The 24,486-nt window shown below is 36.2% G+C and overlaps 1 protein-coding gene and 1 pseudogene across 1 annotated transcript in view; both read right to left on the bottom strand.

Moving 5' to 3' along the window:
- LOC138176140 (transcription initiation factor TFIID subunit 3-like) overlaps positions 1–24,486 on the bottom strand; it is a 260,782-nt gene that overhangs the window by 134,509 nt on the left and 101,787 nt on the right. The window lies entirely within an intron of this gene.
- Positions 6,766–7,724, bottom strand: LOC138176082 (small ribosomal subunit protein uS3-like; annotated as a pseudogene).

Genomic DNA, 24,486 nt, shown 5'->3' with positions numbered 1-24,486 from the left:
GGAAGGAAGGAAGGAAGGAAGGAAGGAAGGAAGGAAGGAAGGAAGGAAGGAAGGAAGGAAGGAAGGAAGGAAGGAGGAAAGGAGGGATTTGAAAAAAATTTTAGGAGCAGTGATCACAAGAAAGAGAATAACCTTACTTTGACCAGAAATAAGTTCTGTGCTGAGAGATTAACAAGGTTATAAATACATTCATATTAAAATGTATAAATGACCTACAAACTTGAATTCTATTTTTGTTACTGTTTGATGGGCTGGGTGTCACACTTAACAAGCAAAGCTTCCATGAACTCCAAACCATTACAAAATAAACAAGGACAAAGTTGACTTCATTACAAGCCACTGATGCATGCAATTTAGAAAAACTAGCTATATACAGAAGCCCTAAGGAGAAAGGCCCTCATTAGTTGGAAGTGGTTTAAAATTTTAAAAATATAACAAAGAAACATTAACTCCCTCAGTACCATTTATGTAGCAAAATATATCCTAAATAATTTTGTCCAAAACAAAACAGATCTGGTGCACTTCTCTACAAATGTTTGGATTCCTGTTTCCTCAATACATTCCCTCAAACATCATGGTACCAAATACAGAATGGTGAATAATAAACACTTGTCAATGATTGCTATCTTCAGATTTATACACATCTTGGGTTCTTTCTCTTATTGCTTAAGAGGCATTTTGTTTTTATGAAGTTACTTCCTTGAATCTGCCAAGCTTTTGTAAGTAGTTGTACTGTACTACTTTCTAATGCCTACCAAATGTAACAAAATCCAAGAAACACACTTTAGACCTTTGAGTATTAAATCTTTGCTATCAGTTAAAATGAAAACTATTTTATTTTTACTTCATATCAAATCTTAGCTCTATTCAGATTTCTAACTTTAGTTACCTATATATATATATAAAGTCAATTATGTGTGCAAAAATTTAGTATTTCTCCCAGTTATTCTAATACAATGGAGTACTGTCTATACTGTATCACAAAATATTCTTTTTATATTCCTTTTTGTTTATATATTAAGTAACTAAATATACTTTATTTTTAAAATAATACTTATCACACATGGGCCACTGTGCCTAACAAGATGCAAATCAGTAAGTATAAAGAAAAACAAATACTCTGCTGACCAAGAAACATAACACTACCATATGAAATGGAAAAATAAGTAGTTTTGTCCAATCTGAAATATTTAAAAATATGAAAGTATGGACAATACCGGGGCATCCAAAAAATTATTTTCAACATAAATAAAACCAATGCACTTATAAATGTTTATCAATAGAATGAAAAAAAACTACAAAATAGTTGATTTTAATATCACTGAAAACCCCCAAATTAGGTATTAAACATAAAAAAAAATACTTTCTATTATTGCCTAAACAAGCTAAGCAACTAAAAATTATGACTGATATGCTTTCCTTATAATATCTCTCTGTGCATTTTTGGTCATATGCCATGGATTAAGAAGAGTTTCAACCTTCAATTTGAATGGTATTTGTAGGTTTCTGTCTTAACTATAACAGGACTTAGAAGTAAGTGTTCATGTTTCAACGGATTCTGTTTTAAGAGCAGACTTAGAAAGTCATGTATAGAAATAACAGAATAGGTTGTATCCATTTTTATATTCATTAAAAGAACCAAGCACTTTAGTACATAAAAATGTAAAGGTCAGACCACACACATATGTTACCAAAGTTATTATTTATTTGAAAAACAAATAAATTGGTCAAATATTGTATATTCACTTTCTGCTTTCTTCACTCAGATTGGGCTAATGATAAAATTAAGCAGTACCTTGCTTTGAATGGCTATTTAATATCTAAAGTCAAAGCTTTAAAATTAATCTATAACTGAAACTAGAATGCCATTTACAAAATTAGTATATGTTAGTTATAATACATACTGAAGCATTTACAACTGAAATAAACATGCTCAGGTGGTTTATTTAACCTGTCTTTAAAACCTATTACTTAAGAGGAACAGAGTAAGCCTACTGTCTTGTCAACAATAAAATCTAAATTTCATGAAAGTAAGAGTTAAAGTACTTTATATCTCTATTCAAAAATTAAATTGTATTAACCAGCTCACTTTAACATACAGTATCTTAGGATCTATTGTATTTCCCTTTTACCATACCTGTACTTATTATCTCTAGACTTTGTATCATCTCTATTTTAGAGATGAAGAAGCAGAAATCTAGAAGCATTAAGAAATTAGATATCTTAGGCCTGAACAGCATAAAGGAAAAATTCTGCATGTTTCTAAATATAAATTTATACCCTACATAATTTTATAGTAACTACTAATAGTTATTTACTATATATAGAACCCAAGGGTAAAGGCTTTCCAAAGTACTTTATTAACTAATAATGTTCCCAATTTAAATGAGTCAAAATAGAATCAAAATGAAAGGTATAAGGGAAGAAGGAAAGAAAAGTTTATATCTAAATGTTTATATCTATATGAACAGACAAATCAATTAGGAGAAATCTTCAGAAATGGATTACTTTACAAGGATTAAACATAATTTCAAGATTCTGGCAATTAAATTGTATCTGAATCTCTCCTATGCATTTAATTAAGAGAAATAAGTGTATCATGATGATTGATTTTAAAGGAAAAGAAACACTAAGATTTACTACTAATGCTCATGTACTCATTGTTCATAAATGAATGATAGAGGGTGAAGTCAAGATGGCAGAGTAGAGGCAACAACCCAGCTGAATTCTCTTAACAAATGTGAGTCATTAACTTCCATTTGCCCTCCAAATGACTTTAAAATAAAGCCTCAAATCGAATTCTAGAGCAGCAGAGCCAAGAAACAGTCAGAATAAGCTATTATTCCAGTGAAAGACAACTTAAGAGGATGGCAAGAGAGGTTTGTGATGCCAAGGTGGGGACTGGTCTAGAGTACAGCAGTAATACCAGCAATGGACCTTGAAGATGGTCATGACAGCTGCAGCAGCAACTTCAGGAGCTCTCAGTCAGAGATGGTAAGGGGAAATGCATAATTCATCAGAGAGAGATTACAGAGGACACAGGACCCATACGCGATTATAGAGGACACAGGACCCATACGCAATTCCAGGTTCCAGTTCCAGGGAAGAGTACTTATGGTTGGTCACAAAGGAGCAGAGGCCCTCGATGCAGTTGCAGGGCCAAGTGCAATACTAGCACTTGCAGCCACAGGGTAGCAGGGGCCATTCTTGAGGCAAGACCAGAGCATAGACAAGCAGAGCAATGACCACACTTCTCCCCATATTACACAACCTTGGAAGCACCAAAAACTTCCAAACCTCAGATATAGCTCTGAAAACAGCAGCAAAAAAAAGTCTGAGGCCTGGACCATTGCCTCCCCATCTCCAGATGATCAGAACCCAACTTTAACATAAATTTTAAAGTCAAGAAATAGGCTGGGAAAATGAGTAAACAACACAGAAGAACCTGACCATAAAAAGCTACTACGGGTGGCAGGGAAGATCAAAACACAAACTCAGAAGAAGATAATGTAGAAAACAACTCCATGTAAAGCCTTAAAGAAAAAAACTGTAAACTGGACATAAGCCCAACAAGAATTCCTAGAAAGCTAAAGGAAAAGATGAGTAGTAGAGGGAAAACAAATAGAGTAATGCAAGAAAATTATACAAAGAGAATTAACAGCTGGGTAAAAGAGGCACAAAAATACTGAAGAAAATAATACCTTAAAAAAACAGAACTGGTAAAAGATGAACAAAAATTCACTGAAGAAAAAAACCCAACTCCTTAAAAAGCAGACTAGGCCAAGTAGGAAAAGAGGTATAAAAACTCACTGAAGAAAATAATTCCTTAAACATTAGAATAGGGCGAGTGGTAGCTAATGACTCTAGGAGACATCATAAAACAATAAAACAAAGTAAAGGATGAAAAAATAGAATAAAATGTTAAATATCTCCTCAGAAAAATAAGTGACTTACAAAATAGATCAAAGAGATATCATTTAAGAATTATTGGACAACCTGAAAGCCAAGATTTAAAAATAAAGCTAGACATCAGATTTCAAGAAATTTTAGAAAGAAAATCAAGAAAACTGCCCCAGTATCTCAGATGGAGAAAGCAAAATAGTAATTGAAAGAATTCGCAGGTCACCTCCTAAGAGAAATCTCAAAATGAAAATTCTCGGTAATATTACAGCTAAATTCCATAATTTCCAGGTCAAGGAGAAAATATTTTTTCTCTACCTCTCTTACTTGTTCTAGAAGGCAAAGGGGCTAGGACTGCAGCCAACAAGAATTAGCTACCTAGCAAAATTGAGCATAATATATAGTCATATTAAAAAATGCTCTAAATCACTATTGATTAGAGAAATGCAAATTAAGACAACTCTGAGGTACCATCTCACACCTATGAGACTAGCTAATATGCCAGAAAAGGGAAATGGTAAATACTGGAGAAGATGTAGGAAAATTGGAACATTAATGCACAGTTGGTAGAGTTGTGAATTGATCCAACCATTCTGGAGAACAATTTGAACTATGTCCAGAGGGCAATCAAATTGTGCATACCTTTTCATCCAGCAATACCACTACTAGGTCTATATCCCAAAGAGATCATAAAAAAGGTAAAAGTAACCACATGTACAAAAATATTTATAGCAGCTCTTTTTGTGGTAGAAAAGAATTGGAAGTTGAGGGTATGCCCATCAACTGGGGAATGGATAAACAAGGTGTGTTATATGAATGTAATGGAACACTATTGTGCTATAAGAAATCAGGATCCACAATATATTTGATATAGGTTATACATGTACAATCATGTTAAACATTTCCACCTTAATCATGTTGTGAAAGAAGAATCAGAACTAAAGGGAAAAACCATGAGAAATAAAAAAAACAACAAAGAAAGTGAAAACAGTATGTTTTCATCTGCATTCAGACTCCATAGTTCTTTATCTAGATGTGGATAGGATTTTTCATCATGAGTCTTTTGGACCTGTCTTGGTTCATTGTATGGCGGAGAAGAGCAAAGTCTGTCATAGTTTATCATCTCAAAATGTTGCTGTTACTGTGTGCAGTGTTCTCCTGGTTCTACTCAGTTCACTCAACATCAGTTTATGTAAATCTTTCCAGGTTTTTCTGAAATCTATCTGCTCATCATTTCTTATAGAACAATAGTATTTCATTACATTCATATACCTCAACTTGTTCAGCCACCATATATAAAGAGGAACACAGCTGGGACAGAGCAGAACTGAGAAGGGGAACGGGTGTGGAGGCCAGGCACTCTGTTTGTCTGTTCTGTTCTGTTTATGATACTTTGTACAGAAGCCCTGGGACCTCACTGGAAGCCCTGGAAGAGGATTTTCTTGTCTGTTTACAGAAGTCCTGGAGGAGGGTTTCAGAAGTCCCGGGACTACACTGACAATTTGTGTTGAGTTCTCAGACCTTGTTTGTGGGTCTGTGTTAATTTCACAGGCAGACAGTGAATGGATGATGGTGCCAGCAACGTGTATGAATGTTGTTTTGACTCTGTTAAGCTTTGTCTTCCCAGAAACAGAAACAGCGAAGGACTTGAAGTAGACTGGATATTGTGAGCTTCAATATGGAACGGGAACTGGACGAGGAACTAGATGAGAAGCTGGACAAAGAGCTAATGGCTGCCTGCCTGTGAATCCAGGGACCTGGACCCATGGAAGAAGAACCATGGAATTCGAGAGCCAGCCTTGGGCCAAGATGAAAAGACTTCTCCTTGGGTACTTAGTGCTGACTGATAAAATCATGATTTACTGTGATGTAGGGATGGGAGAACTTTGTACTCTATACCTTGTACTCCTTAAGGATGATTGAGTTAAGGATGATTGGAAACTAATCTCTAATCAAGAAGAAAGAAGACTTTTTGACTGAGAGATGAAGACAATGTGATCTAGGGGTGGGAAAACTTAGACCTTTGTACTCTGTGTCCCTTAAGGAGGATTTCTCCTTAAGGATGATTGAGTTAAGGACTTATTGAATGATACCGTTTGCTTAAAACTATGTGGCTACTTTAAGTGAAAACTATGTGGCCACTTTAGTGATAAATTGTTATGCTGTATCATTGTGAATGCTGTACTTTGGTTTCTGTGAATGTTTTGCTTTAGTTTACTGCTGAATAAATAGAGTCCACTATACTAGGTGATTGGAACCTAGAGCTATTCACCGCAACAATCCTCTGGAAAGGAATTCTCCTGCTTATGCTTGGCTTTACACTAGATCTGCATCCTAAAGCCATCAAAGAAAATGGAAAAGGAGATAAATACACACACACAATATTTACAGCAGTTCTTTTTGTCATGGCAAAGTATCGGAAATTGAGGGGATGCCCATCAATTGGAGAATGAATGAACAAGTTGTTACATATGATTGTGATGTAATATTACTGCATTATAAGAAATGATGAGGGGGACAGTTTCAGAAAAACATGGTAAGATCTATGCGAAATGACAAAAAATGAAATGAGCTGAACCAGAAGAATAATTGTACACCATAACAGCAATGTGGTAATAACGATCAACTGTGAAAGAATTGGCTATTTTGATCAAAACAATGATTCAAGACAATTGCAAAGGACTAATGACCAAAACATGCTATATACTTCCAGAGAAAGAACTGATGAACTCTTAAGTGCAAACTGCAGAATAATTTTTTCACTTATTTTTCTTGCTTTTTTGTGATATGATTAATATGGAAATGTTTTACATGATACCACGTACATAACTCATATATTGCTTGCCTTTTCAGTGGCTGAGGAAGGGGTGGGAGGGAAGGAAAGAATTTAGAATTCAAAATTTTTAATAAAAAAAAGTAATGTTAAAAATAAATAATAATTTTTTTAAATGAACAATAGAGTAGCAAAACAAAAACTACCTGAGATCTCTCTCTCTCTTTTTTTACAAAAGATTTTATCAAAGATCTTTACATTAAAGAGCTTTGGGCACACCATTCCAGGTGTCACAGAGTCCTGTTAGGCAGTGGGCACTGGCTGGGGCATAGCTAGTTGCTCTGCCTTCCCACTCTTCTGCTTTGAGATGGGGGTGATAGGAAGAATCTCATCCTTGGCCCCTACGATGTTCACACTGTCAGGAAGGGGCTTCTTAAGGCCAATCTTGCCGCTTGGGTCCCAGGGAAACATGATTTTGACTTTAATTCCCAATACACCCTGTCAGAGGAGGACATGTGCACAGCTGTGGTGACATAGTAGTTGACAGGGTCTCCACTCTGAATCATCAGGCCACCCACAAACTTCATGGACTCGGCCCTCTGGCCTCTGAGCTTACCAGACATCACCGCTTCACATTCCTTCGCTCCACTCTCCATAATGAAGTAGAGGACACCATAGCAGGCCCTACTCATGGCAAGGCCTCCCAGGAGCTTGTAATATACAGGGACTAGGCCTGAGCAATAGCACAGACACCTCTGGTGGCCACCTTCTCAGCATACAGCCCCACCCTGCCTTCAGGAAAGCCAAACCTCTTCTGAACTAGGGCTGTAAGTTCACGAATCTAGTAACTCTTCTCCCCAAGGACATTCTGAGTCCTGGTGGCCAAGATGATGATTTCTTTCCTGGTTGGAGTAACTCGAACCTTCACTCCAGAATAGCCATCCTCAGCCAGCTCCCTGGTGAGAAACTCATTCGGCTTGGCTTTGAAGATGTCATCAGCAACAAGCTTCCTCTTCTTAGAGATCTGCACCACCATCTTACACGACAGGAAAAAGTCTTAGATCTTTTAAAAAATATTATTCCTAAAAGCTCGACTCTTCAAAACTTTCTTTTATAACCCCTCAAATAAAAAAACTGGCCATGGTAATCAATAAAACCATCATGTTTCTAGAATTCCAATATTTTCTATGTAAACTCCTTAAAATTTGCATATAGAATGATATTTAAACCTTTTAACTTGAAAAGAATCAATATATATCAAGAAGTATTTTTAGAAGTTCCAAAATGAATAGCTTTAGGTCTCATTTGTTCTCAAAGATCAATATACTATTGGGGGGGAAGGAATTTTCAAAAGAAGTGGCAATGAGACATGAACTACAAGAGCATGACATCGTAACAGCATTAAAAAAAAATGAACAGATTAAGGAGGTAAGAGAAAGATGGGAAGACTGTTCAAATCCAATGTTTCATTCCCTTAATTTTTTTTTTTGCTTCAAAGCTACTTATGTTTTACTAATTATATTTTCAATAAACATAGCAGATATTACCAACAAAATCAAAGATTAATTTAAAAACTAGCAAAAATAAAGGAATTTCTAAGGCTATTTAAGTCTTGGAAAGGAGCTCTTGAGAATTACCAAGGGAGTCAAACTTCCCTTAAATGGAGCACTACTAATATTCTCCAGATTTGCTAGCCCTCCCTGGAACCATCTAGTGAAAATGTTTATGTTAAAACTGGGTTCAAATGGAAGGTCACCTAACTTAACTTAGAAAACAGCAGCGCCTTTTTAACTATAATATGAAATATATCCCATAGAAGAGAAATAATTAATTCTGTATACCAATAAAAACGAATTTCATTACATTTTCATGTCACTAGGTTCCTGTTTCCCCTCCCAAACATCTTTTGATAAAAAATCAACTACATTTCCAAAAAGGTTCCACCTACCTATCAAAAAGTCTCTCAGGTTTGCTCACTTTCCCCCGCAAAACTATAATAAAAGTAACAGACACAGTCTTGCACAATTAGCTTTGATTTTTATCTCCTTTCTGACTTTGAAACTGCACGTGTATATCAAGTGAACAAGATAAGGCGTTTATATTACACAAATTAATACACTATTCTTTAAAAATTGCCTCTGTGACCAAGGTAACTAGACAATAGGAGATTATTTCCTATTTCATTATATACCACACAAAAATCAATACAAGTTCATTTTATTTGGACAGTACTGTTAGATACACATTTTATCATTTATATCTTGGGACTAAAAGGACAACACTAAAAGTGTAACATTTTATATGAAGATTGAAATCATGTAATTCATCTAATCACCCTGCAAAGAAGCACCTAACGAGCAGCAAGCACATGATGCAGAAAGTACACCACCAAAAAGCATTCTCAAGGAAAGACAAAAGTTAAGTCACTCAGGTGATTAACATGACCTTTAAAAGTAAGTTATAGAGCAGAGAAAAAAAAAGAAAGGTCAGCATAGGAATCAATGCTATAGGTGGCACACTTTTTGAACGCAGTTAACTACATAAATAGGTAGGTCCTAATTTAATAAGACAATTTCATTCTGTCAGTCACTCATTCAGAAATCATTTACTAAACACCTACATGCAGAGTATTTTAGGTGCTTAATTTTAAAGCTATGCTAATGAAACATTTATTTGTGCAGCTTAAACATGTTTAAGAACAAGAATTCACAATCTGCTTGTTACTTTAAAAGTATTAAATTCATTAACATAATAGGGCAAATGAAAAAAATTATGAGTGAACTGCCAGCTTTAGTTTTTATCCTGAAAAATAAACAAAACTTTCCAAGTCAATTTTTTAAATTGCATAGAAACAACTTAAAGGTGTTTATATTTTTACTGCAAAGGAAAGAGTAGACAGACCAATTAGCCTGCTAACACAGAGCTTTTTTAGTAATATATTATTATCAAGTGCCAAGAAAACAAACTTCATTTAGAGTTTAAAAAAAAGCCTTCTAAAAGGAATGTACCATAATGTATTTTATAACATAGGAAACACACACATACACACACTTTTTAAAAAATTAAAGTCAATTGTTGTAAAGAACATTAGACCAAGTCAGAAGACTTGGGTTTTATTGGTTCTGACATTTAGAACCTGTAAGGAGTTGGGCCAATGTAACCTCTCTAAGATGCAGTTTCCTCATAAATGAATTTAAACACACAGTATTGTGCTAGGTGCTAGGTATACAAAGACAAAACAAAGCAGACCATGTCTTCAAGAAGCATATATTCTAGAGCAGAAACAGTATATATATTTGACCACTCTGCAGCTTTTGACAATTGTAGACCCCCTGGATTCTCCCTTCTCTCTTTGGGGTCCTTCCTATTTGTCTAGTTATTCCTTCTCAGCTCCCTTACTATGGATATAAAACAAGCCTCTGTTCTGGACCCTCCTCTCTTTTTTTCCTAAATTTGTTGACCTCATTAGGTCCTGGTGATCAAAATGATCACCTCTAGGCAAATAACTCCCAGATCTGTATTTCCAGTCCCTAGCTTCTCTACAGTCTTACATCAACAACTGTCTACCTGGAACTTCAAATGAATGTCTTATCAGCATTTGAAACTCAACTGACCCTTCTTAAAAACTTCACTATTTGTGTAGAGGAAACCATCATCCTTCTAATCACCCTGGTTGCAAATCTCAGTGTCATACTCCACTCCTCATTCTCCCTCATTCCATATATAAAAGTCAGTTACCAAATCATGTCGATTATACCTTCACATCACCTCTCAAAAATATCCCCTTATCTCCACTCATACAGCAACTTCCCTAGTACAGACCATAATCACCTCTCGCCTGAACTAGTGCAATACCCTCCTAATTTGTCTCCCCTGTCTTTAAAGCTGCAACAGTAATATTCCTTAAGCACAGTTGTGACCATATCATACCTCTGGCTGAACAAACAGTAGTGACTTCCTATCACTTATGGGATTAAATATAAACTCCTCTGTTTGGTATTTAAAGCTCTTCACAAACTGGTCCCAAGTCAGCTTTTCAGTCTTATCACATATGACTCCTTTTTACACACTCTATTCAGCTCAGCCACATGGGCCTTCTTATTTCTTTTCATACATGAGGCCCCATTTCTTGCCTCTGTACCTTTGCACTGGCTATTCCCCAGGCCTAGGATGAATTCTTACTTCATTTCTATCTCTTAGAATCCCAAGATTCCTTCAAGACTCTGCTCAAGTATCATTTATTCATGAAGAGGGTGTGTGGGGGACTAGCACCTCTGGTGTGAGGGCTGCTCATCCACCTTTGGTGCCTACGTTTCACCCAGTTCTCATCTGTAGCTCCAAGAAACCGTAGCTTGTGCAGCAGCCACACTCAGGTAAAACTGTCTTGGCAGACAGGCTAAACCAAGCTGAGAGCAATCTACAGGCTTCAAACTTGTTAGGGAATTAGAGGGATCTTTTGTAGGGGCATGTGAAGACTTCCCCATCAGAATGGGCGGATGAGAACAATTTGTTCCAAAAGCCAGGAAGGCAGCTGAAGCTGTTGCTGTGGAGTGCTTAGAGCTTGGTAAGACATCAAAGTCATAACTGAATCTCAGGCCTTCACTAGTGGTCTTCACTTTTGTCCTGCCACTGGACTTCAATGACTCTGGAAGAGAGAGTGAGGCTGTCAACCTTGTGCAACTCTGCCTCACTTAAATCCATTTAGGGTGCAAGTCACAACATCACTCATGATGCCATAAAGGACCACCACCCAGACCAACAGCTACATGAAGCCTTTCCTGATTCTCCCAACAATTTATGCCTTCTCCATCAAAATTTTCTAGTATCTATTCTAGATACACTTATCTAGGTACACGTTATCTCTCATTTAGAATGCAAAATACTTGAGAACCAAGACAGCTGCCTGAACAGACATACTGCCCAGCTTACACATACCTATTCCAATAGAAATCTAAAATTTATACTGGCCTAATGATCAAGAAGTCCAATGAAAACCTACAGTAAGTGACTACTTTGATCCCAGAAATGCACCTGAAGTCACCCTGAAGGACAAAGGCAATAGGAAAGAGGGCTGAAGTCATCAAAATAGGATACCAGATGAAGAATGTGACCAGAGATAGTCCAGAGACACCTAAATTAAAGCCTGTATGGTTCTGTGTCCAGAGGTACTGAGAGCAAAGGCTCTCAACAGAAAGTCCCAGGGGGTAAAAATGCAACTTTTGGTACCTTGGAAGCTCAAGGGAGTAGCAGCAAACAATGCAATGTAGCAGTGCTCACACATGGACAGCCTGGAGCTTTGGAGATCCAAGGTCCTAGTTCTCTGTCCTGAGGTGCCATAAAAGAGCATTTAGATCCAATACTCTGAACCTCAAAGATACAAGGGTCCTAAGCACTCCTCCAAATTAGAGGTCAGAGGAGGAACCCAGGTTACACACGGTGAGATCAAACATGGTTAACCACATAATATAATAATAAGTACAGCAAGGGATAAAGCATCACTGGCATGAAGTCCAAATTTAGGGACTAAAGCTGAAAATAAACCAAAGAAGACACCGACCGGTATCAAAAATTATTGAAGATCCAGAGCTCTCTCAAAATCCAATGAAGGAGAAACTAATTCCATAACAACTGGAAAAAACAGACTCAAGGAAAAGAACTGATTTTCCACAAGGGTAACAAAAATGCCTAGAAGAAATGAAGCAACTGATAAAAACAAAACAAAATAAAAACAAAAACTCTGGACAAAAAAAAAAGATTAGAAGGATAAATAGTTTAGAACAGAAAGCAATAAATCATATCCAGGTAATGAAAGCCTTGAAAATCAGAATAGGTCAAATAGAAATCAAAGATTCCATGAGACAGAAAGAGATTTGAACAAAATAAAAAAAAATAAAAGAAGAAAACATAGGATATCTAACATCAAAAACAACTGACATGAAAATGAGCAGAGAAAAATGAACAAATAATTTGGACTCCTTGAAAACCATTATCTTAAAGGAAAGGACTGGACATATAATTTCAGAAAATGATCAACAAAACCTGTCCACATCTATTAGAGCCAGGCTGCAAAGTCAAGATGGAAAGAAGCCAATGATCACTCTCCCCAAAAGACATTCCCAAAGTAAAAGTCCTAAGAATGTCACAGCAAATATGCCAGTGCTTACAAATCAAGGAAAAAATTCTAGAAGTATCCCTAAAGAAGGAGCTCAAATAGCAAGAAACCACAATCAGGATCACACAAGACCTAACAATCTTTTGCAATCTTTGAGCAATAATAAAATATCCCAAAAGCCAAGAGATAGGCTTATAACCACAAATAAATACTCTGAAAAGCTGAGTATAATCCTATAGCAGACATATTAACCTAGGATCCACAGACCTTCTCCCCCAATCATCCAAGGAGTCCACAATTAAGACTTCAAGAGATCAGGGGCATCTAATTGGCGCAGTGAATAGAGCACTGGCCCTGGAGTCAGGAGGACCTGAGTTCAAATCCGGCCTCAAATACTTAACACAAAAACTAGCCGTGTGACCTGGGGCAAGTCACTTAACCCCAACTGCCCTCCAAAAAGAAAAAAAGACTTCAAGAGGTCTATAAACTTGGATAGGAAAAAAAAAATGACATGTTTGTTTTAATATAACTGGCCTTAAACAGACTGCTAAAAGGGTCCATGACCCCCCCAAAAGATAAGAACCCCTGTACTACAGGGAGAAAATAAGCCTTTAATAAGATAAAAGGTCTTCAAGCATTTCTGACACAAACACAGGAGTCTGATGACAAAAGTACTAACATTCTAATAGGAAGAAAAAAAAAATAAGCATCCCTTCTGAACTTTAAGTTTACAACAGGTCCTGAGAGAGTTAAATAAGAAAAATAGAATTGGAAAGGGGAGGGGAGGAGAAATAGAATGTTCTGTTCTAAGGAAGAAGAGAGTGACTTACTATTTCTCTTTACTGTATAAGAAGAGTATAGATAGAAGCAGCAATGACAGAAAGGGACAAAGGAAGGTTGAACACACATACACATACACATAAATATTTGGTGTATAAATACATCAAGATGATGAGGGAAAAAGGAAAAGAACTTATATGTACTAAAGTATTTATAGCAGCTCTCTTTGGGGTGGCAAAGAACTGGAAATTGCAGAGCTGCCAATCAAATGAGGAATGACTGAACAAGTTGTGATTTGTGATAGAATACTATGCAATACAAGAAATGATGAGCTTGATGATCTTAGAAACACATGGACAGACTTGTATGAAATAATAAAGAGCAAAGTGAACAGAACCAAGAGAACACTGTATACAGTAACAACAATATTGCTTTAAGAACGACTCTGAATGACTAAGTCATTTTGACTATTATAAATAATCAATTTAACTATGAAGGACCTATGAAAGGTACTATCTGCATCCAGAGAAAGAACTGATAAATAGAAGTGTATATACAGAATGGTCTTACACATACACATATTTGTGTCTAATGGTATCCATCTCTACGGTGAGGGGGGGGTGGGAAGGATAGAAAAATAAGGGAAAAGTTTATATAACTTTATTATATATTCAAAAGGAATACTAAGTTGCAGTTTCATACACAATCATCTTTTTTTTCTATTCTTCTATGTTATGGAAATGGCTTTTTTATTTAAGTTCAGGATAAAATTAAATTAAATTAAAATATCAGTTTGGGGGGGAGGAAGGATACAACAAACTCAAAGGGAAACAACAAGGATAAAAGGGGGTGGCAGTGAGGTTTAAGAGGAAGGTTAATACCAGGGAGGGAACAGTCACAACTAAATTTCCTGATTTTGAAGACAAAGATGGAAAACGAAAGGATAAGAACAAGGACTAGAATTTAAGGGGATTTCTATCAATTTGTCGGTAGTTAAATAGCACAGTTGATAAGATTGGTGGGCCTGGTGTCCATAAGACTCGACTTCGTAGGTTCAAACACCCTGGACACATCACTTAACTCTGAATGCCTCAGTTCTTCATCTGTAAAATTGTCTGAAGAAGGAAATAGCAAATCATTACAGTATCTTAACCAAGAAAACTCCAAATGGGGTCACAGCCTCCAAATGGGGTTAGACACAACTGATGGTTTTTTGTAGGATGGTTGAACAAATTGTGATACATGAACATTAAATGCATTAGAACTGTAAATAATAAATAACAAAAGAGATGAATTTATATAATCTTGAGTAGTATGAATTGATGTAGAGTAAAACGTGCACAACCAGGAGAAAAATTTATGTAATAATAATAACAATGAAAATAAACACAGCTTTGAAAGAAATAAGAAGTGAAATCAAGGCAATGTCAAACCAGGTCTCCAGGAAACTTGTGATGAAAGATGTTACCCACCTCCTGACAGAAGGGACTTGAAGTACACAAAGAGAAATAAATACATTTTGGGGCATGGTCACAGTGTGGACCACTGAAATATTTTTTTACTTCACAAAAGAGAAAGTAGAGACAAGTAAGGCAGTGTTAAAAATAATGTATAGAACATTTACTATATAATTTTTTATAATGAACACAGTATAAAATAGATATTTATGGTTTCATGTGATCCTCTTTGTGTTCTACTTTATATATAGAAATATTTAATTATTTAATGTTTACATTCGGAATAAAATATTTTTAAAAGAAAATAACGAGTAAGCTCCTTGAAGGCAAAGACTGTTTCAATGTCTTTCTGTTCTCAAGGTCTAGCACAGAGCCTAGCACAGAGTAAAGACTTTATAAACATTTGCTGAGTGAATGAATAAGTGATATAAGTAAAGTCCATGTATATATAAAATAAATGAACAATTTTGAAGGGGCACTATTAGCTAGGGGAAAATCAAAAAAGATCTTAAGTAGAGGGGGGGACCTGACTTGAACTTTGAAAGAAACTATGGATTCTAAATGGCAATGTGAGGAAGGAGCGGTGGATTCCAATAATGGGATCCATCCTGTGCAAAGACATGGAGACAGGAGGTGGACTGTCATGTACAAGTAACAACAAGTAGATTAATTTGGCAACATAGACTTCACAGAGGGAAATAACATGCAGTAGTTCTGGAAAGGTATCCTGGAGGCAGACTGTGAAATACTTTAAATGCCAGTCCTATGAGTTTATATTTATCATAGAAGAAAGAGGGAGCTACCAGAACTTTTTGAGCAGAGGAGTGGAATGGTCAGACCAACACTTTAGGACTTTCACTTTGGCAGCTCTAGGGAAGAATGATTGGAAAGACAAAAGATAATAAAGACTGGAGAACAATTAGGAAGCAACGGTAGCAGTTCAGATAAAAAGTGATGAGAAAGAAACCTGAACTAAGGTTTTGGCTGTGAGAGTAGAGAAAAGGTGAAGGAAGAGAAGAGTTAAAGAGACAACATTTGCCAATATTTAGAGATTGACTGGATATACAAATATTATTATTATTTGATGTGGGACATTCCATGTGACTTCTTAAAAGAAGTAATCCAGCAAAACCTTATATGCTTACCATTATCACAATATTTTATAATAAATTTCTTTATTTTATGAATATAAATAACATTTTGATGAAACAACTTACACTCTGAAGTTGTTTAGCACAATATAATAATATATGCACTTGGGGCAGCTAGGTGGTGCAGTGAATAGAACACCGGCCCTTGAGTCAGGAGGACCTGGGTTCGGATCCAGCCTCAGACACTTAACACACACACACCAAAAAACTAGCCATGTGACCTTGGGCAAGTCACTTAACCCCAATTGCCCTCCAAAAAGCAAATAATAATAATAATAAATGCAATTAATTTTAATATTGGACATTTTTATTTGAATGAAGGTTTGCAATATTTGACTTAATACCATACACAGTCTTGTCTACTTTCACATTATGATTATTTCTCTATTTTGATTTAAAATAAGAATACAATGAAAATTACAGTCAATTATCAGCTTTCATAGTATAAAACATGAATATTGATAAATTGAACCTATGGGAAATAGGGGTTAAGTTGCCACAACCACCACCCAAAACCATAATTTTTTGCTAGAGATTGTTGAAAATGCATTTTTCTGCATACAATTCTTTATAACCCAACATTAATTTTTATATAATATGCATTTTTCCTAATAAAGTAACCATGAAATAACCCATAAAATGTAGTACATAAAATAAAATTGGTAACATGCAAAACATCTTTTCTCACTAGTAATTCCCTAGAATTGTGATCTTTTGTACTAACATCTCAATTTTTAAAAAAAAAAGCTGATTTCAGACAATATCCACTTTTCATAACACATGAAATCTACAGTACCATAAATATTATAGAGCAAATAAAATTCTTAAAACTAAAACTTTTTATACCTGAATCTTACCTTCCACTGTAACAGATGGCAGTGTGAAGGCACTGTAGTGTATACTATACTGCTGTAAACCTCTCTACCTTGGCTACCCTTTGAAAATCTAGAGAGAAGTTACTGGGATTTTAGTTGCTGCTGAAGGAAGAAGCCAAGACTGGCAAGGTCTTGACATCACCTCTAACACTCTGTCCTTCATAGCTAGTGGATGGCACTGGAGATTGTGAAAGGTGCACCAGCCTGAAATAATCCATCAATGTCATCATTTAAGAACCTTAAGGATCTCCAGGCTCACAGCAGCTGCAGACATTCCAAGCATGAAAGTTATCTATTACTTTATTTTTTTTTTTTTTACTAAACTGCATCACCAGTCATGCTAATAACTTTTCTTTGGGATTCCACACTGAGAAATTTGTGACTGTGCTCTCAAGGCTGACCTATATTGCCTATAAGTTGTTGCAGAAAGAAAAGAGTTCTGAGCTGTAATGTGACAACTTTATGCTGTTCAAGTAACTGTCTTTCAAATGACAAATAAAAAAGCTGTTGTATAGAACTAGGGCTACCACAGACTTGTGGTAGAACAAACCTATTAGCATCTTAATTCTACCTTATCATCTAAAAGAGGAAAGGCAGCTAAGCAAATAGAAGTCCATTTTAGAAAACAAAAACTTCTTTTTTTTTGAGATAATCAGAGCTTTGATTTAGAAAGAAAGCTCTGATTAAAATATATTTATTAGTTTAGAGAGAGAGAAAGAGACTTGAGGAACGTGATCTTTAGGAAGAGGTGAGGAGACAAGAGTGGACATTGTGGGAATGCTAAGGTAGAAATAGAATCCATAGGAAGTAACAATTGATTTGATGGACAGGAAGTACAAAATAATAGCAATAATTATAACATAGCCTTTTAAATTACTGTTTTACTTTATTTCATTAGTGTGAATAATGAATTAATGCTATTAGCAGTTATGTCACTGTATAGAAATAAAGTAGAGTAGGGAATATTTGCCATTAGAAAACCAGATACCTTAAGGAATTGTTAAGACTATGTTGCAGATCTTGTAGAATTTATAACTGGATGTAAAGAAAGAAAACAAAGTATATGAGTTGTGGTCATTGAGTGTAATTGGTAGAACATCAGTTATTTAGAGAAATTTCTCAAAAAAAGATCTTAAAAGAGTGAGTGGGACTGCAAGCTGATGTCAGAAGGGAGATTTCAGGTTTCCTAAAGAGTTTCTACATTAATTTTTTTAATACACATTTATTTTTAAAACTTTGAGTTCCAGATTTTTTCCCTTCTTCCTCCTCACCCACCCCTACTGGGAAGATAAGCAATTCAATATAGGTAGTACGTATGTAGTGACACAAAACATTTCCATAGTAGGTATATTGTGAAAGACTAACTATATTTCCCTCCATCCTATCCCGCCCTCACTTACTCTATTGTCTCCTTTGATCCCATCCCTTTTCAAAAGTGTTTGCTTCAGGGGCGTCTAGGTGGCGCAGTGAATAGAGCAATGGCCCTGGAGTCAGGAGGACCTGAGTTCAAATCTGGCCTCAGACACAACACAAAAACTAGCCATGTGACCTTGGGCAAGTCACTTAACCCTAACTGCCCTGCAAAAAAAAAGGTGTTTGCTCCTAACTACCCTCTCCCCCAATCTGCCTTCCCTTCTATTGTCCCCCCTCTTATCCCCTTCCCCCCTATTTTCCTGTACAGTAAGATACCCAATTGAGTGTGTATGTAATTCCCTCCTTAAGTCAAATTCAATGAGAGTAAGGTTGTCCCATTCCCTTTTACCTTCCTGTTCTTCCCCTCCATTTTAAGTTTTCTCTTGCCTCTGTTATATGAGATAATTTACCCTATCTATAATCTATCTCTCCCTTTCTCCTTCTCCTAATATATTCCTCTCTCACCTCTTAATTTTATTTTTTAGATAACATTCCTTCATATTCAATTCATCTGTGCCTTCTATGTATACATGTACATATATATGCACACCTTCACATATATTTGTACATACCTATACCCTCCTATACATACATATACACACATATATATATTCCCTTCAACTGTCCTCATACTGAGAAAAGTCCTATGAGCTACAATTATCGTTTTTCCATATAGGAATGTAAATAGTTAAACTTTAATAAGCTCCTTATGATTTCTTTTCCCTGTTTACCTTATCATGCTTCTCTTGTTTCTTGCATTTGAAAGTCAAATTTTCTGTTCAGCTCTGGTTTTTTCATCAAGAATGCTTGAAAATCCTCTATTCCATTGAATGACCATATTTTCCCCTGTAGCTTTATACTCAGTTTTGCTGGGTAGGTGATTCTTGGTTTTAATCCTAGTTCCTTTGACCTCCGGAATATCATATTCTAAATCCTTCAATCCCTTAATGTAGAAGCTGCTAGATCTTGTGTTATCCTGATTGTGTTTCCACAATAGTCAAATTGTTTCTTCCTGACCATTTGTAGTATTTTCTCCTGTGAGAATTTGGCTATATTATTCCTAGGAGTTTTCTTTTTGGGATCATTTTCAAGAGGTGATTGGTGAATTTTTTTCTATTTCTATTTTTCCCTCTGGTTCTAGAATATCAGGGCAATTTTACTTGAGAATTTCTTGAAAGATAGTGTCTAGGCTCTTTTTTTGATCATGGCTTTCAGGCAGTCCAATAATTTTTAAGTGATCTCTTCTGGATCTATTTTCCAGGTCAGTGGTTTTTCCAATGAGATATTACACACTGCCTTCTATTCTTTCATTTGTTTGGATCTGTTTTATAGTATCTTGATTTCTCAGGAAGTCATTAGCTTCCACTTGCTCCAATCTAATTTTGAAGGAATTATTCTCTTCAGTGAGTTTTTGAAATTCCTTTTCCATCTGGCAAATTCAGCTTTTTAAGGCATTCTTCTCCTCATTGGCTATTTGGGCCTATTTTGCCATTTGAGTTAGGCTATTTTTTAAGAAGTTATTTTCTTCAGTCAGGCTATTGACTCACTATTCTTGATTTTCTTGCATCACTCTCATTTCTCTTCCCAATTTTTCCTCTACTTTTCTTACTTGGTTTTCAAAATCCTTCTTGAGCTCCTCCATGATCTATAACCAATTCATATTTTTCTTGGAAGCTTTTGATGCAGGAGTTCTGACTTCATTGTCTTCCTCCCATTCCATGCTTTGAACCTTTTTGTCCCTGAAAAAGGGATCTATGGTCGGATTGCATTTCCTATGCTTGCTCATGTTGCCAGTCAATTACTTGACTTTTGAACTCTTTTCCATGGTTGAAATCTGCTTTCACAATGGAGAGAGTTTTGTCCCAAATCGCTGGGGTTTTAGTAACTGCCAGAACAATTAGTAGGGTGCTCTCTCTGCAGCCCCCACTGGCTATAGCACCTGGCCACACACTCCAGGACCTCCACCCAAGACTGAGATCCAGACCCAAGCTGGTTACAGCAAGTGCTATTACCTTCTGAATGGTCACTTGGTCCCCCTACTATCTGCAGGCCAGGAGCTCTTGAGGCAGCTACATGGCACAACTGCTTCTTGTCCTGGGGGCAGGGGTCAGACAGCACTCTTCCATCCACCCCTGTTCCAACAGAGTTCCACGCTGACCTTTTACTTTGTCTTTGATGTCTATGGGTTGAGAAGTCTGGAAATCGCCACAGCTGCTGGTTGGGGCTGCCCTGGGGCTGAAACCACAGGGCTCAGGCGGGGCTGGGCTGGGCTTTCAGCTTGGTGCCATAGCCCCTTCCTGCCGGCCTGCCAGGCTGCTTTCAGCAGGAGATTTGTTTCTCTCTGTCACTTTGTGGGTTCTGTAAGTCTAAAATTTGTTTAGAGTCATTTTTTACATATATTGGAGGAGGTGGAAGCCAGAGCCATGGGAAAGTCCTGTTTCTACTCTGCCCAACAAAAACTTCTTACAGTCTAGAATGGTAAGAATAAGGAAGAAGACACAGAATATATCTTGTGTTATATCCCTTTGTTTCCCCTGAACACTGGTCTACGTCCCAAAAAGACCCCCTTCCTATAGGTTCATATTATCTATCACCAACAAGCTTTCCAAAGGCACAACTGAATTGTTGAATGATGTGAAGCTGATTGAGCCTAGAGACAAAGTGGGTGCCACAATACCGAATATGCTAAGTATCTACCCATTCTCATTTCAATTTCATTAAGCAGAAGTTTCAAAATAGCAAAATCTACAATTTTGAAGTGTTAGGTCATCACAGAAGAAATTTTGCATCTCTGTCTCTTCAAAGATGTCCATAATGTTGCCAGTGTCTTTCTGCAAATTAGTAACCCAACTGTTGCACCATTATCCCCAATCTATCAAGTGGGTCCTAACTGTATCTGTGTATTCCCATTTGGTAAAAAGGCAAAGGTCTTTTTTTTTTTTACTATCCTGTGACATCTGTAGCTTCTGCACCTATAGTAGTAACCATAACTGCTGCTCCTGCTCCTAGCTGCTACTCCAGCCAAGATAAAAGCAAGAAAGAATAGGAGGAGTCTGATAAAGACATGAGATATTTTTTCTATTTAATTAGTCTAGAAGAAACAACTATTTCAGCTGGGTGTGTTTGTGGAACAAAGAAATAAAAGTGCTCATTTATCTCTGCCAAAAAAAAAAAGAAAAAATGTATGATCAAAAGTAAAGATGGGATGATCACATAGTCAGAGTGGTTAACTAGTAGAATGAATTTATGAAGGAAAGATTTAAGGAATGAAGGAATGAGTAAGCATTTATTAAGTGTTTACTGTGTTCCAAGTGCTGGGGACACAAATAGAAAAACCAGACAGCACCTGTTGGTGAGGAATTTATTGGAAAACAACTGTATAAAGGAGTAGTGACCAGGGGAAGGGTGCTTGGGCTAGGAAGTCATGGGATGACTGGAGCAACAGGTAGTCACATAATATACTCTTTTCCAGAGGCAATCAGAAATCTTGATTTGATTACAGTTCTCATTAAGAGAGGTAAAAGGGGAGGGGAGAAATTACATGCATAAAATCAAGAGAGAAAACAGTCAGGATAAAGAGGCCCTTCAGTGCATTAGTTCTTCCTGAGTAAGGTCTCTAGAAGATAGTCTTTAGAGCAGAGGCATCAAAACACAGGGCAGCCACACTGCTGTTTTGTGACTGCAACACTCTAAAGTGCAGCTGCACCAGATTAAATGTAACTGAGAAATACTTAGCAAAATAAACATACAATAGAACATGGATACCGTAAATATGTGGTTTTCTAAGTCAATATGCAGCCCACTGACAGTTTCTATTTGAGTTTGACACCAGTGCTGTAGAAGTAAGGAGAAATTAAGCAAGGCTTCAGGAATAATGGGTAGACCCTCGGTGAAGGACAGGTATAAATGGAATGCTACTTGCATCACTGGATAGAATTCCCAAACTGAAATCATAGATCTATTTAAGCATTTATCCATCCATCTATGCATGCATACAGATACATACCTATATGACATGATTTTTAGTGCCAAAATAAGAAAATATTTGCTTTAATGAGTTTGGCTGGTATTTGATATATGCAAAGATGCTATTTATTAGCCATTTTCAGCATGGGGCAGTAAAAGGATAAAAGCATATGAAGCCAGATTACCCAAGTTTGAATCTTGGCTCTATTAGAATTATCTGTGTGAAAGTGGACAAGTCACTTTTGGAAAAATTAAGTGGTTGTTTTAAATCAGGAATCAACCTGATAGCAGGCAGGTCCCAAATGCCAGCAAAACTCCTGAGTGTGAAGAACCAGATTAGAATGTAACTGAGAAATAAATTTAATCAAAAGAGAAAGATAGGGAAACTACTCTATATGTCAGCCATACTAATCAACATCGTTTTAGACTATTTAAAACAACTAGACAATATAAAATTGGAATATTGATGAGTTGGTGGACTTAGAAAAATATGGAAAGACTTGGACTTATGAAGGAAGAGGTTATCCACCCTCAAAGAAACAAGACGACAAACAAGTACAATATGGTCTTACATAGATGTGAATGAATGCATATGTCTATAGATTAATATGATTACAGCTAAGTATATGCATGTAAGTGTATATGTATGTATAAGTGTATATGTGTATATGTTTGTGTGTATATGTGTGAGTGTGTGTATGTGTAAATATATCTGTACATAACTGTAGCCTCCTTGGGATGGGGGAAGGAAGGAGGAGAATAACAAAGTAAAAAGTACACAGCAGAGAACCAAAGAAAACTTACAGGAAGCAAAGATAGACAGCTCTGAACATACTCTAAACTGTAGTATTTTTTATATAGTCTTTCTTGAAATGGAAATTTATTGCTGTATATTTTGAATCCTCTCTTACATTCTGCTATACACATGGCAATGCTTTTTTTTTCTTTTCTTATATTGTATATAAAGTTTTAATATTTAAATTTATGTTTTTCTTTTTTATTCTGTATTTAAGTTTAAAATTAATTAATAAAAATGTAATAAAAAATGTTTAACATAATCAATAAAAACACAATACAACACAGACAGTTACATTGTGGTTTTCAAAAGTCAATACGGAGCCTGCAGGGGTACATTTCTATTTGAGTTTGACACCTCTGGTTTAGACTTCAGATGATCTTATCTAAGGTCCCTTCCAATTCCACATTCTGTGATCCTCTGACAGTCATTTGCCAAATGGTCCATGAACTCCAAACTTCTATTTAAGGTGACAGTTCAGCTCAGACATTTCCTCATTTCTCTCCTGGCTGCCCTACTTTGTGACTTTTCTGATTGAGTTCTAACTTAAGTTTTCTGACTACCCTAGGAATCTTGTAATTGAAATAACTTCATCTTCCAGTAAGATTCCATCAGCTTTGGCATCCCATCTCTTCCCTGCCCTCTGCTTCTCACTAACTTCTCCACCATGCCCCAGTGTTCGGTACCTCCTCCCCCATCACCTTTCTAACTTCCTTTTATTTGATGTTTTCCCCCATTAGATTAGATTGTAACTCCTTGGAAGGCAGGGGTTATCTTTCTTTTTTCCTGTTTGTATCCCCAGCACTTAGCACAGTGCCCAATACAGAGCAGGCACTTAATAAATTGTTTATTAACATTTATTGACTGTTATTAACTCAAAGTACTATGGAGAAGTGCTAGAGGTTTCCTGCCTTCATGGCACTTACAATCTAATGAAGGAATAAAAGATAGCAATACTATACAATTTAAATAAACTAGAGAAATTTCATACATAGACACGATTTCTGCTCAAAACAGAAATCTAACGATTTATATAACGATTTTAAAATTTTATTTATTATTATAGTTACTATTATTTTAACAATATTTATATAATGATTTTCCCCCTAATTAAGGTAGATTCCATTTGTCAACAAGGGTGAAGTATTGTATGCACAAACGAAAGACATATTGGTTTGAAAATTTCTAAAAGTCACACTTACCTAAGAGTTACTTTTGAGTACTGGTTTCTGTTTTTTGGAGAAATGCATTTTCATCAAATTA

Source organism: Petaurus breviceps, unplaced genomic scaffold (assembly GCF_028583685.1).
Source record: "Petaurus breviceps papuanus isolate PSGF00001 unplaced genomic scaffold, PetGlider_PUasm1.0 81, whole genome shotgun sequence".
NCBI lineage: Eukaryota > Metazoa > Chordata > Mammalia > Diprotodontia > Petauridae > Petaurus > Petaurus breviceps.
This window is presented reverse-complemented; position numbering and strand designations above follow the sequence as displayed.